This window comes from Ursus maritimus, unplaced genomic scaffold, assembly GCF_017311325.1.
Source record: "Ursus maritimus isolate PB19 unplaced genomic scaffold, ASM1731132v1 scaffold_33, whole genome shotgun sequence".
NCBI lineage: Eukaryota > Metazoa > Chordata > Mammalia > Carnivora > Ursidae > Ursus > Ursus maritimus.
The window spans coordinates 7,281,693-7,296,646 of record NW_024425897.1 but is presented as its reverse complement, the minus strand read 5'-3'; the positions used below and the strand labels follow the sequence as shown (position 1 = coordinate 7,296,646).

The 14,954-nt window shown below is 51.1% G+C and overlaps 1 long non-coding RNA gene across 1 annotated transcript; it reads right to left on the bottom strand.

Moving 5' to 3' along the window:
• Positions 1-806: 806 nt before the first annotated feature.
• On the bottom strand, positions 807-5,497 carry LOC103659232. Its single transcript, XR_567437.2, has 3 exons — positions 5,246-5,497; positions 4,362-4,431; positions 807-1,124 (listed from the first exon to the last, which is right to left on the bottom strand). It is a non-coding gene; the product is annotated as an uncharacterized LOC103659232 (long non-coding RNA).
• Positions 5,498-14,954: the final 9,457 nt, after the last annotated feature.

The window sequence follows — 14,954 nt, the reverse complement described above, 5'->3', positions numbered from 1 at the left end:
CCAAGCGGGGCCAAGATAATCATAAGGGTCCTTGTAACAGGGATGCAGGAGGGTCAAGTGGAGGGTCAGATAGGAGGGAGGAGGTGTGGTCAGGGAGACAGACAGACAGAGACAGAGACTGGAAGATTCTATGTTGTTGGCTTTGAAGGTAAAGGAGGGGATCGTGAGCCCAGGAATACAGGTGGCCTCTGGAAACTAAAAACGGACAAGGAAACTCATTCTCCGCAGGAGCCTCTGGAATGAATGCAGCCCTGCTGACCCCTGGACTTTTGATCTGCATGTGAAATGGCCCAAAGGAGCTGGGTCAGTCAGGGTCCTGGCTTGAAAGAGGTGGTTCCGTCCAGGTGAGGTCACTAGAGGAGAGTTTAGGGATAAAGGGATTCACTCAGGACGGGTGGGAAGTCCCAGGGCTTCTGCCAATCCTGGGACTAAATGGGAGGACGGAGAGGTTGCTATGTTCTGGGAGGAGAGAAAGTGGTGTTACAGCAGCCCCCGCCCTCATGACCTTCCGTTGAAGGTCACGGCCAGCCCAGGGAAGCCAGGTGATGGACCTTCAAACCTGCCTCTCCTCTGCTTTCTGATCTCCTGCCAGGATCCTCACTGGCTGAACCAGCCAAGCACACAGGGCACGCGAACCTAGTGACATGTCCATGCAGGGCAGGGCAGGGCGGTGAAGGATGGAGATCCATCTGGAGGTTCAAACGAGATAGATTCTGGCATAGACCTCCCCCCGCCATTCCCCACCTCCACCTCCAGGCTGAAATCAGCCACTGGCTCCCCTTTGCCCACAAGCAAAGGTCCAAACTCCCAGGATGTCCCAGCCACTCTCTCCCTACACCTGTTCCCACCCCAGCTCTGCTCCGGTACCCACCCTGTCTTACCGGCGAGCCCTAAGCCACTTCTCAGGTTCCCCAAAGGCATCAGGCCATTTCACATCTCTATGCCTTTGCCTGGGCTGTTCCCACCACCTGGAAAGCCCTCTCCACACCCCCAACCCAGGCAAAAGCCACAGGACAGAGAGACCGCAGATCCTAGAGCCCTGGGGTCTCGTTCTGCGTCTGCCACTTGCCAGCTGGCAGGACCTGAGGAAAGCCAGTGCGTCCGGCTGAGCCTCATTGTTCCACCTGTAAGATGGGAAGAAAGAAAAAAATCTACATCATGAAGTTGCAACGAGGTCCGAACAAAATACTGCTCGTAAACGGGGTCACTCGAATCACGCCGTAAGCAATTTTTAAGAGGCAAATGGTTCACCAAGACATTCCTGACCATCTGTCCCTCTAGTGATCGGGACCCCACAATTCTTTAAGCCTCGCGGAGCCTCGTGTGGACAACTCTAGGAGCCCCTGGAATGCTCTACTGTTCATCTCCTTCTAGGCACTGTGAGCTGTAAGACAGAAGGGCCTGAGAACGTTCACATCTTCGTCCTCAGCATCCAGAGCGTGGTAGACCCCCGTCAAATACTGAATGAATGAATGAATGAATGAACCAACCAACCAATGTCGAAACCATCCAAAATAGACACGTCATCCCGCCCCGCCTCCAGAATAAAGGTTGAACTACCTTCACTCCCATCTGAACGACTAACAAAGGTCCCGGGGTGACCCCTCCAGGAAGCTCAGGCCAAGGTCACGGCAGGGAGAGGGGGTCGGAAGGGAAGCAGCGGGACTGGGAGGGGGGCGGCAGGCCCCGGGCTCATTGGAAATGCAGAGAGAATCCCAGCAGAGCCGCCTTCTCTGGCAGAGAGCGCGCAGGAAAAAACAAGAAAAATGAAGCCGCCACAACCTCATTTTCTGAGGCCTGCAAGTCAGCCAGGAAATAGCTATTACTCCGTCCCACTGTCGGTATTAAGTTATTTCCTCCACTAAATACGGGAATGTTCATGAATATCTATTGAGTCCCAGGTACAGACACCTCCTGGCTCGGAGGCTCAGTCACTGCGCCTTTACATTCCTGCAACAACACCCCTCAATCTTGCTCTGAAGTGAAAGACAATAGTATTTTAAATTGCTTAATAAATCTCGGGATTGATGCTCCTCGAAGGCCCGGGAACTTCGTCTCTATTACTCGAATAAAAGGGATCACATTTTAACCACTGCCGGGCTGAGAATTTGGGAGAGTGACCCAAGCCAGCTGCTCCTGGGGAGAGGGGGAGAGGAAGCTTTCAGGACCCAGGGTCAGACGGAGCCCCTTTTGACAGCCGGCAAATACTCATTTTCTGGCCAATTTGGGCCAGTTGGACATTTCGAGCCACTTTGGTTTTGATGGCTTTGTGTTCAGCCAGTTCCCCCGGACTCAGATAAAAGGGATGTGCGAGCAAAGCTCCAGGGAGAACATGGGTGTCTGGCTTTCTTTTAAAAAGCACCCAAGTGAAGATAAGGATGGGGAAGAAGAGGGCGCGTCCATCACGCTGTTTGGAAAATAATTCCAAGTGTCGATTTTTTTACACCACCTTTCTCTTGAGCGCGGGTGACCTTGGGCATCCCCCTTGGGGTGGAGAAAGCTTTTAAAAGCCCAGCTCATGGGGAATGGGAAGAGGGACTGAAAGACCTCCCGTTTGTAGAGTTTCTGGCCACCCGCTTTATGTCCTTTCCCTAATTCATCCCCACATCTGCCCTAGGAGGTGGGAGTCCAGACGTTGTCCACAGGCAAGCAAATCCACGGGTCGAATCATCCCCGTACACCCAGCCCCAGAGAAAGAGCTCAGAAAACAGTGGAAAGGCTGGCTGTTGTCCCACATCCCCAATGTACAGATGTAAAAACTGAGGCTCCGAGCAGGCAAATGGCTTGCTCAGCATCTCACAGCGAGCTGGCCTCTCAAGGACTCAGCCACCACAATGCATGCCCCCCATGACCAGGCACCGAGCCAGGTGCTAGGGATATGGATGGGGACACAAAAAAAACATGGAATGGCCACTTTGCTGAAGCTCACCACCACCGAGTGGAGAAGGCAGAGAGCACCCAAGTGGATAAAGAGACAAGCAGGATAACCTCAGTTATACTCCATGGCTGAGAAGGAAATGAAGAAGGGCGATGGGGTCAGCAGGGCTGGCAGAGCGGGTCTATGGCAGGGAAGGGGGGGTTCCTAGCCCCATCTGCAGATCCTGGAAAGCAAGGAAGCTGAAGCCTATCTCAGACCCAATGAGGTCTTCGGGGGCAGGAATGACACCTGAATTGAGCGCCCAGCACAAAACCTGGCTCACAAGTGATGCTCAGCGTTTTGGGATAGATGTGGGGAGGGTTGTCATTATTACTAATCATGTTCTCATCGTTCCCCGCGCTCCTTTAACAGAGCTTCCCTGGAAATCCCATCCGGGCTTGCTGATGATCTCAAGTCAATAACCTACTAATTCCAGTTAATGTGAAGCCCAGGCTCGGGGGACACAATGCCCTCACCAGGGCACATAGATCCCAAGCCTCCTCCCTGGTCCCTGTGTCCCGGTCCCTCTGTGGAACTGGTGCCCGCATGGCAGCCCTCTAGAGGCAGGTGGTCGGTCTGGCCTCTGGGGTCACCGATTCCACGCCAGCCTCACCTTGCGCCATTTCTGCTCCCACCTGCTACCGGCCACCATGACTGAATGCCACCCCTGCAGGTTGTCCCTTGCATTCATGCCTTTGCACACACTGTTTCCTCCTCCGGGAGCAGCTTCTCCTCCTGCTGTCACCCTGTTCGGCTCCTCCTTCACCCTGTGAGCTCCCACTCAAATGTCGAAACTCCGATCAGGAGGGACCTCCTCCAGGAAGCCTTCCCTGATCTCCAGGGAGCATTCGGTGCCTCCTCTGGGCTCCCCTATTGCAGCACTTACACTGGGTCATAACTGGCTGTTTCTATGTCCATTTCTTGCCCCCAGAATGGAACAATGGGAATGTCTCATATTCACTTCTTGCCCCACCACCCAGCAGAGGACCTAACGTAGAGGCGCCGGAAATAATTATAAGTGAACCTATTTCTGTTCCTCCATCCTGGTAGACTGATTGCAAGAGCACCCACTTCTCTGCTTTCCCTGAATCCTTAGCCCTTGCGATGCGATTTGGAAGTTCTTCCCATCAAAGGATGGAGACTTCTCCCCACCTCTAGCATCTGGACCGGCCATGTGATTTTCTTCAGCTGATAGAATGCGGCAGAAGTGACATTATGCCAGTTCTCAGCTTGGGTCCTGAGAAGCCCTATAGTTTCCATTTTCTCCTTAGAACCCTGCCAATCAGCAGGCAAGCAAGTCAGGGCCAGCCCGATGGGAGGCACCAGACATGTGACCCGGTCGCCTCTACCACTCCAGGCAGCCGCCAGTCGCCAGTCGAGAACATGGGAGTGATGTTATCTTAGGTCACCAGCATTCCCCACCCCACCCCCGCCCCCAGCTCACCAGCTTGCAGGAGCGAGCCTGGCTGGGATCAGCCACGCCTCGTCCAGATCAACAGAACTATCCAGGTAACCTGTGAGAAAGAACCAAGCAAATATTTAAAAAGTTAATTGGTATAAGTTTCTGAGACTCTGTTGCTGTTTATTACACAGCATAAATGTGGCAGTGAATAGCGGATAGCGGATGGCAGATTTCCCTCCTATCCCAGCAGGAGGGCAGTAAAACCACCAATCTCCCCTGGAAATCGGCTCCTAGCCACAGGATTCAGCACATCGGGGGCTCCTGAAGATGGGTCAAAACGCAAATCCTACAGCTGTTTCCAACGGAGCAGGTGGAAAGTGACCACCAGCTGACCGAGTGACCCATCATCACAGGTGCAATGGAAGAGCCAAGCCCCGGGGCGCTTCCAGAAAATCTCAGAGTCTGGCAAAGGCCTTGGCCAGAATGCTGAACTCCGTCTGGGGAATAAAGCCAGACACATCACTCTTTTGGACAAGCAATTTTTTTTTTTTTGCATAATTGACAATTCTTGGCATATTCTCCCCTTCTCCGCACACAGCTTTCCTTTCATGTCACTCAGGCACGTACCAGACACTCCGAAGTGACTTCCCTTGAAACGAGAACGCCAAAAAGACCTCTGGCTCCCTACCCTTAAATATTCCACTCGTTATAAATTCCCCGAGGAGTCGTCTCAGCTCCAAATATCGGGGGAACAGAAAGGGAGAGAAAGGGAAAAAAAAAAAAAAACACTTCTCAGAACAGTTCTTTGTACTTGAGATTCTTTGGTTTGTATTAAAATATTCTCATCTCCCCGTAATTTATGAGCACTCCTGGCACTAAGAGGGTTCGCTTTGTCCCCGCTCCTCCATTCTAGAAATAAAACTCACAGTGTCAGAGCGGACGTCTCCGGGAGGGAGGGGAGCAACGGGCCAGAAACTTCCAGAGTGTTTGATTTGAGCGATCTGAGAAAGGCTCAGCAGACTCATTCCCTGAGCCCTCTTGTCAGGGAGGAGACCCAGCAGCAGGAGCCTCCCCGTCCATGATCTCACATGATTTTCAGAAGAGTCCTAGCAAGCTAACATAATCATTATCATGCCCTTTTCTCAGACAAAGAAAGTGAGACTCCTGGGCATGCAGTGTTTTTCTCAAGAGCCAGAGCTGGTCAACTAAGGAATGAACATTTAAATTTAGGTGTGGCTGACACCCGACTGCTCCTACCGGCCAACTGTACCAATTGGAGGAGAAGTAATCTGGGAAGTCTGCCTGGAAGAGGCAGGACTCAAACTAAGTCTCAGAGCTGCTGGAGTCCCAGCTAGCTGTGTTTTCTGCGGGCAGTGATGTACCTACCTCGTACACTCTGTTCTCTATAAGACCCTGAAGGGGGCATGATCTCTAATTCAGCCAACATCATTTTTTTTTAAATATGTGGGTCTGATATTTCCTCCCTTACATAAAAAGCTCTGCGGCCCCCACTCCCGTGCTAAGTAAGCAAAACTGAATCACCTGAGCATGCTTCTTTTTCTTTTTTAAGATTTATTTATTTTATTTGAGAGAGAGAGAGAGTGGGGGAGAGGGGCAGAGGGAGAGAGAGAGAATCCCAAGCAGACTCCCCGCTGAGTGTGGAGCCCGATGTGGGGCTCGATCCCATGACCCTAAGATCATGACCTGAGCCGAAACCAAGAGTCTGATGCTTAACCGACTGAGCCAACCACGCACCCCCTGAACATGGTTCTTGATAATCTGTCCCAAACTACCTTTTCAGTGATCGATCTCATTACCACCACAACCCCCCCCACCACACACACTCAGATACCCCCAAAGAGACCCCATGCACTACTTAAACACTTCACCTCTGGATACATACTTCTTCCTCTACATCTCTCACGGTAGTCCCACTTCCTACAATGCCCTTCTCTGCCTAGAGAACTCCTACTCATCCCTCAGAGCCCAAGTCAAATGCCCCCTCGTCTGGGAAACTTCTGCTTCACCCCTTCATTGCCCCAGCTCTTTGTTCACGTCTCTGGTAAGAACCAGCACAGTGCTACTTGGCTCACAGTGTGATGTCAGTCCCCCATACAGACAGCGAGCTTTGCAGATTTCCCTGAACCCACAGCTTTCACATGGGGCCTGGTCTTTCTTCCAGTGGTCAGTAACCTCAGATGCTGGTTGGATGAATAAGTGAATGAATGAATGAACGTAGGCTTTCAGGACATGCCTGTTGGGTGAAGCCAAGCCTCCATCTCACACACGCACACACACACACACACACACACATACACACACACGTCTGTCTCAAGACCTTACATGTAGTTGGTGTTCGATTAGTACATTTCACGGGTGCACGGGACATCACTCTTGGCACTTAAAACTGCTTGTTTGGAGGGGATTAAAACAGACAGACAACAAAAATCAGGCCTCACCCATGGTCTGACCCCTCCACGGCCTCACTGGAGGAAAACAGACTCGTGGCTTCTTTGCATGCCCAGCTCTGTCTCTTATGCATTCCGAGACCCAGATAAATCTTCTCCTGACAGGCGGCCTATCTTTCCTAATATCCTCCGTGAGAGCCAGAATCAGAGGTTTTTCAGATCCAAAGCCTGAGCCCACGCTGTCAAATAAATAAATGCCTAAATCTTTAAAAAAATCAAATTAAATTAAAAAATTAAGTGCTTCTAAACATGGTGTGGACAATGACCCTTTGCCTTTACAAGGCTGCTGGCCCTGGGGGGACCCTGGAGAAGCTGGTGCGGGGAGCCAGCGCAGGAACACCCACTTTTTTTTTTTAGATTATTTATTTATTTATGTGTCAGACAGAGAGAGACAGAGAGCACAAGCAGGGGGAGCAGCAGGCAGAGGGAGAAGCAGGCTCCCCTCTGCTGAGCAGGGAGCCTGACTCCGGACTCTATCCCCATACCCTGGGATCATGACCCAAGCCAAAGGCAGACACCTAACCGACTGAGCCACCCAGGCGTCCCGGGCCACCCACTTCTGACAGGCACGGCTGGGAGACCAGGCAGTTCCTCCGTGGCTTTGAGCTGCTCGGGAGTGAGAGCAGGAGGACCAAATCAGGAGAGCCAGGAATCGGAGAGGAAATCGGTGTCTGCCTAGGCTCGGTAGTCAAGAACCCAGGCATGGTGTCGGGCCCTGGGTTTACATCTGGCTGTGATTTGTACAAGCTGTGTGATTTGGGGCAGTAACCTCCCGTCTCTGGGCTTGGTTTCCTTATCTGCACAAGGGGGACAAAGAGCCCAGGGCCTGGCCCATAAGAAGCAATGGTGGTATAATATTACCTCTTGGCTAAAGGCACAGGTGTGATGTATGCTATGGGGGAGGGGGAAGTGAGTGTGAGAGAGAGAATATGAGAATCACTCCTTCGGTCCAACTTTCAAGCCTCTGTCTCTCTCCTAGCAGCTGTGCTGGTGTTAGGAACTATACGTGGTCCTTTAGCCTTTGAAACGCTGCACTGTTAAGTGTAAAATGCCCTCAGAATAAACAAAGGTTAAAAATCTCATTAGTGGGACGCCTGGGTGGCTCAGTCGTTAAGCGTCTGCCCTCGGCTCAGGTCATGATCTTGGGGTCCTGGGATGGAGCCCCGCATGGGGCTCCCTGCTCCTCGGGGTGCCTGCTCCTCCCTCCGCCTCTGCTCCCCCCCAACTTGTGCTCTTTCTCGCGCACTCTCTCTCTCTCTGTCTCAAATAAATAAATAAAATCTTTTTAAAAATCTCATTAGTAATCATTCATATTGATTACATATTGCAAGGATAATTTTGATAGATAAGTTCAATAAAATAGGTTATTAAAATTAATTTCACTCGTTCCTTTTTACTTTTTCTCATGAGACTACTAGAAAATCTCAAATTTCATCCGTGGCTCACATTTGTGCCTCAATTTCTACTGTGTCCCATTTCTACTGGGCGGCACCGGGCCGAATAACTACACCCAATTGTCTACCTTTTGAAACTCGATTCTGAGTTCAGCTACTTCCAGGCTGTGTGAACTTGGGCAAGCTGCTGGCCCTCTCTGAGCCTTAGTGTCCCCATCTGTAAAACGAGGATCGTCCTTTGAGGACATTTGGTGAGCACCAAGTCAGTATGTTTCCAGCATCTGGCACATACTGGAGAGACATGAGCCTCCTTTCTCTCTCGGGACCCGGCTCGCTGGCTGAGCCCCAGGATGGCGCTCGCCCCTGCAGGAAGCAGGTGAAGGGTTTCCTGGCCACGCCTCAAAGGATCCCCGCCTGCCTCTGACAAGATCTCATACCCTAGAATGGTGACCACATCACCGCCTGGCTCCTGGAGTGAGATGAGGTTTTCCCAATGTGATCAATTGCAAAATAGGACCAAAGATTCTTCCCGCCGCTGTGCGCGGACCTCGCACGGTCCTCCAGTAACTGAGGACTCCATGGGTCCCTTGCCCAGCATCCACCCCTAGTTCACAAAGCTGTGGAAATAAGGAGGCAGGCGAGAGAAGCAAGACCTGGCCGGCCCCGCCTGGCTCCCAAGGCTCCCAAACCTGGCCGTGTGCTGCAGGGGTGCACACCCTGCTGGGAGAACGGCCCCTTCCCTGCCCCAGGCCAGGTGTTGACTCGAGGCAGAAAGGCAAGGCATCTGTTTGCTTTGAATCCCTGAGAGCTGAGGGCACCTGCTGTCCACGCTGCCAGGCAGGGTGGAAATTGGCTACCCTGATTAGGAAGCACAAGGGATTGGGGCGCCTGGGTGGCACAGCGGTTAAAGCGTCTGCCTTCGGCTCAGGGCGTGATCCCGGCGTTACGGGATCGAGCCCCATATCAGGCTCTTCCACTATGAGCCTGCTTCTTCCTTTCCCACTCCCCCTGCTTGTGTTCCCTCTCTCGTTGGCTGTCTCTATCTCTGTCAAATAAATAAATAAAATCTTTAAAAAAAAAAAAAAAAAAAAAAGGAAGCACAAGGGTTACTGCCACGGAGTAGGGAAGCTGGGACAGACACCTGGTCACTCTTTATCTCAGCTTCCCCCTGAAAACAGCCCTACCTGCTTCCTGCTCCCCCAGACTGAGTTGCGGGGTGGGAGCCTGGACACTGGGTTCTGGGCTTAGCCCTCCTTCTGCCCTCCTCACCGGGTGCCCTGTGTGATCCCGAGCAGGGGCACTCCCCGCTCTGGGACTGGCAATTTTTAAAAACCCCCGCGCTGGACATCAGACAGCATGTGGGATTTTGAACGGGGCAGGCACTAACATCTACGGGCTTAACTTTGTGCAAGTGGCCGCCTGTACCTCTCCGAGACTCAATGTCGCCATTTGAGAGATGGGGATATGAATACGCTCTGCCTTACAATGTGGTTGAAATTGAAACAGGGTCTTCTTTTTTTTATATAAAGTGCTTAGCACGGTGCCTGGCGCTCAGCAAATATTCATGAAATGGTTATTATCAGTGGTGTGCTGGTAAACCAGCTCTGGGGGTGGCAGGGAGGAGGGGGGCTGATTTATCGCGCTGGCCAATTTCCATGGTGCAAATGTTTCCATCGTGACTGATTTCAAGCCAGTGGTTTAACAACTGGCTTACAAAACTCCTGAATATTTAACAATCAGCTCTAGTGAACCGGTGTGTGCCGGCTTCCGCTCCGAGGGGCCATTTATTACTTCTCTTAGCATTATTTTTACTATTCAACCAAGCAGCTTTGTTTGTGGGTTTTCCTTTAATAAATCTACACGAGACTTCCCTTTCAACACTGGGTTCTGCAAGGCTAAAAATAGTTTGCAAGCCATCCAAGCAGATGATCTGGTCAAGTCCCCTCCGGCTTGAAATAACATCCCAGGAATTCTGTGCCCGAGTCCTCCCCCGCCCCACCACCAACCCCCAGAAAAAATTCCCCAGGCGCAGAGCCCTGCCCCACGCCCTTTTCCCTCATAGCCCCACCCGGGGCAAGTCAGAAAACACTCACCAAAAGAGCAGCACCAAAGGACCAAGAAAGGAGATCCTTCCCTGACCTTCCAGCTGTGTGGCCTCAGGCAAGCGGTTCGACCTCTCTGAGCCTTAACTAGTGCACAGAGCCGCTGTGAGACGTTATTAATGGGAGACTGTGTGTGGATCATATGTGCAGTTCAAATCAATAAAATCTAACTACTATTAAGAATACTACTAATCATACAACCACCAGGCCCGGGCCCCTGCTGCCTGTGGAGGGTCTCCTGCGAGTTGTGCCCCCCCAGAACTGAACCTTTGGATCGGAGCCTCCCCACCTGCTCTCTTTCCCATCGCCTCACTTCCACCCCCAGCCCAGGGCTCGTTTATTTATTTCCTTCTGAATCCTCCAAGTCCATCACACTGTGGAGTGGTCGGATGGGTTTTTTAATTAATTAATGCAGAATCAATGGCGAAGTGATTGTTTTGGCCCTGGCTGGATAGGGAGCCATCTCGACTATGGGAAATAAATGGATGGCTCTGGGCAGCCGGGTGGGGAGGAGGGGAAGGGACTTCACTGAGCGGTGATTGCACTGTGGGTACTAAGACCCGGGAAGCCCAGTACCTGCCATGAGAGACAAGACAGAGAAATGAAAAGTGGCCAACATGCCCACCCCCAGAGCCCAGGAGATCAGAGCCCGGACACCCCCACGAAGCAGCCGTGTGACCTTGGACAAGTCACCACACCTCTCTGAGCCTCCCTGGCCTCCCAGGGTTGCTGTGAGGATTCAGTTCGGACACATGCTAACTATGACATGGATGGACCCTAAAAGCATCATGCTAGGTGACATAAGCCAGACACAGAAGGGCAAATTTAGCAGACAATTCCGTTTCTAAGAAGTACCTGCAATGTGCAAATTCACAGACACAGGAAGTCGAACAGAGGTTCCAGGAACTGAGGGAGGAGTTACCCTTAGTGGCTACAGAGTTTCTGTCTGGGATGATGAAGGTGTTGGAAATAGACAGTGGTGATGGGTGCACTACACGATGAATGTACTCAGCGCCCCGCATTGCACACCTACACGTGCTAGAAATGGTATTATTTTATGCAATGTCTATTTTAGCACAGTAAAAAAGGGGGGGGGCACCTGGGTGGCTCCCTCAGTTAAGCACATCAGCTCTCGATTTCGGCTCAGGGCATGATCTCAGGGTCCGGGGATGAAGCCCTGTGTTGGACTCCATGCTCGGGTGCCGAGTCTGCTTGTCCCTCCCCCACCCCTCTCTCTCTAAAATAAATAAATCAATAAAATCTTTTAAGAAAAGAAGAAAAATAAGGTACGCTATGTGCCTGACACGGCCCGGCTTCCAGAAAGTGCTCACTCGATACGCATTTTAATTGTGACTACTCTTATATTTATTATATTATAATTATATATTATATTAAATATTACTATTATTATTCCAAAATCACTGGAGTGAAGTGATATATTCACGCAGACTGCAAAATATGACCAAAAACTCTTCCCGTCCCCATACGTATGCGCACCTTTCCGAAGGGACTGGGCAGCTGCCTCAAGAGATGGGGTCTGTTTCCCACCCCTTGAATCTAGGCGTGGCCACGTGACTCCCTTCAGCCGGAGCCTTAGCTTCCCAGGGCTGCTCCCAGCTTCCAAATTACCACAAATGTCGGGGCTCAAAACAACACATTTTATTCCCTTCTGTTTCTTAGAGGTCAAAAGTCCAAGGCAAGCCTTAAGAGCAGAAGTCAAGGGGTTGGCAAGGCTGGTTCCGACTGCAAGTCCTAAAGGGAGAGTCCATGTCTTTGCCTTTTTTGGATTCTGGTGGCCGCCTGGATTTCTTGGCACGTGGCCCCTCCCTCCATCCTCAAAGGCTGTTCTTCTAATCCCTGCTTCCAACATCGCATGACCTTTTTCTTCTCCATAGCCCCTCTCTGCTTTCTTCTCATAAAGACCCTCGTGATGATGCCGCAGCCATCCCGTGATGTAGGATAATCTCCCCACCTCAAGCTCCTTCACTTAATTACAACTACAGAGTCCCTTTTGCCATCTAAGGTAACATGTTCATAAAATCCAGGGATTAGGACCTGGGCGTTTGAGGAGGCAGTGGGGGCGTTACTCAGTCTACCACCACCAATGAGACTTTTACCAAATGTGACCCAGGGAGAAGCTCGTGAAGAGCTTGTGCCTACGGCTAGCTGTCTTGATGCCCTTCCACCACCAAGCATGCAAGCTCAAACCAGCCTTCTGGAAGATGAGAGACTTGTGGCTCCTTCACCCCTGTCCCCCCAGCCAGCAGCCAGCCAGCCCGGCATGGTGGAGCCTCCCTGCTGCCCCACAGCCAACGGCCGACTCCTCTGGTGTGAGCCCAGCTAGGACCAGCAGAAGGACCTCCCAGTTGCACCCAGTTCGAATTGCCAACTCACGGGATCCTGAGTTAAATAAGCCATTCTTGGTTTAAGCCACTGAGTTTCCTACAGTTTGTTACACAGCAAAAGTTCACTGAATCACCAGACAACCATCGAGAAGGTGAGGGGAGAGAACATTTATTGAACGCTTACTGTATGCAAGGCACTTTTCTCACATGACCTTTTTGGACACTCCTGAATTCCTCACACTAGGCATTCATTGTACCCATATTACAGACAAGGAAACTGAGGCTCAGACAGGGGAAGCAATTGGCTTAAGACCACATAGCTGGGAATTTAGGCTCCTGCCTGAGCCCAAAGCCATCGGTCTTCCAAAAGCCCCACCCCTGCCGATGATGCCAAGCCAACGCGTTCATCTGTGCTGCTGGCTTATTCTTCCCCACTCACCCTTCCGACAACTGCTACCAACCACCCAGCTATTCAGTGGTTATTTATAGAGGCAGGAAAGCTAAGCAGTTAAGCATTCATACACTGGTACATCAGAGTCAAATTCCAGCTCGGCTTCTTCCTCGCTGTGTGACCTAGAACAAACCAATTCACCTCTCTGAGCCTCAGATTCCCTGCCAGTAACATGGGGAACAAGATAGTGTCTACTACTATTTGCAAGTGAAACAAGGAGAGTCATGGAAAGCACTCAGCACAGACACTAGCAGGAGGTGCCCAGCTAATGATGGGTCCAACCATTTTTGAAAGGCACCATTTAAACCGTCCCTGGGCGGACCAAGAAGATGTCAGGCTCCACCCAACATGGGCAGGGCCTCCCACTGTTGAATTCCAGAGTGCTGACCATTTCAGCACCTCCTTCCTTCACCTTCTGGACAAACAGGAGACCTCACAAAGCAATGAAAAGAAGAGCCAATCCCTCCTCAGGACCCCAGGGCCCCCAGATCTACCCCAAACCCACTCCGTGACCCTTCCCTCTTGGGACCTCAGTTTTTCCATCTCCATCACGAGGGGACAAACTTGCGGACTGTTCCTTCCCCTCCCGCCATGCTTCAGCTAAGGATCGTCAGCGCTTTACCCCCCTTCAGGCTACCCTGACATCAGAACGGGCTTCCCAGCACACGTGCTCAGTGCCTGGCTGGTTTTGATAATCTGGGGAATGCTGTTATTTCTTGATGATGTCCACCTACCCCCTTCCGCAGCCCATGATAAATTTGCATTGGGGGCTGGATTCAAAAAGAGAGAGAAAAAAAAAAAAGAAAGAAAAAGAAAAGAAAGAGGGCTGTCTTTGGAGTGAATGACATGAATTATTTCGACCTAACTTACTAATTAAGACCTCATTAGCAGCCCAAATTTGTGATAGATCAGCAGAGGACTTGGCACAATGGTTTAATTTAATGATTTCTTGCATTACTTTGTTAATCATCTTTAGTCTGATTTAATTTATGCCAATGTGACTGTCCTAATTTCTAATTAAGGCATTGATGGCGGGGACGGCCGCCATAGCATAAGAATTTCAATCAAGGCTGATACAAAAGCAGATATTCGTTTTTTAAGGCCTGTGAGGTGGCAATTTGCTAAGCCGGCTGCTTATTGTTTTATTCTCCCCGAAAGGTTGGGGAGGGTCTGGTCTTTGCCTGGGGCAGATGGTTCCTCACTAATCACAGACCTTTACAATCATCGATTTTTTTAAAGGCTGTGAAAAAGACCTTGGAGATTAACTAGAGCAGCTTGCTCATTTCACACATGAGGCAACAGGGGCCAGAGAGGGTGAGGGGCTCACTCAAGGTCACACAGCACGGGAGGAGACCCCAGACTCTCTTCCATGGCCACCCACTGGGAGGCCCCAGGAGCTGCAATTGCCTGGGATTTGGGTCAGTGAATTGAAATTGGCACAAGAATTCCGATAACTCCCAGTTCTTAAGCACTGGGCTCTGAGCCAGAAATTCCATGTACCTTTTTCTCAAATCCACAAAACCAGCCCTGCACGCGGGTATCATAACTCCTGCCCTCCCATTTTAGAGCTGAGGAAACAGACTCAGAGAGGTAGAGCCTGTCCAGCTTCCCAGAGCAGAGGAGTGGGATTTGAACCCAGGTTTGTCTGATCCCCAAGTCTGTGCGCATACCACTGCTCTGCTCCGGCTTCCTCTCCAGCTCACCACTGGGGATTCGTAGAATTTGTATTCAGATTATATAGCTCGTGTGTTTTTAGGGCTTACCATGTGCCAGACGCTGTGCTGAGCCTTTCATGTGAGAATCCCATTGGTCCTCACGACATCCTGTGAAGAAAGCATCATTCTTATGTCCAATTAAGCTCAGAGAAGCCAAGGC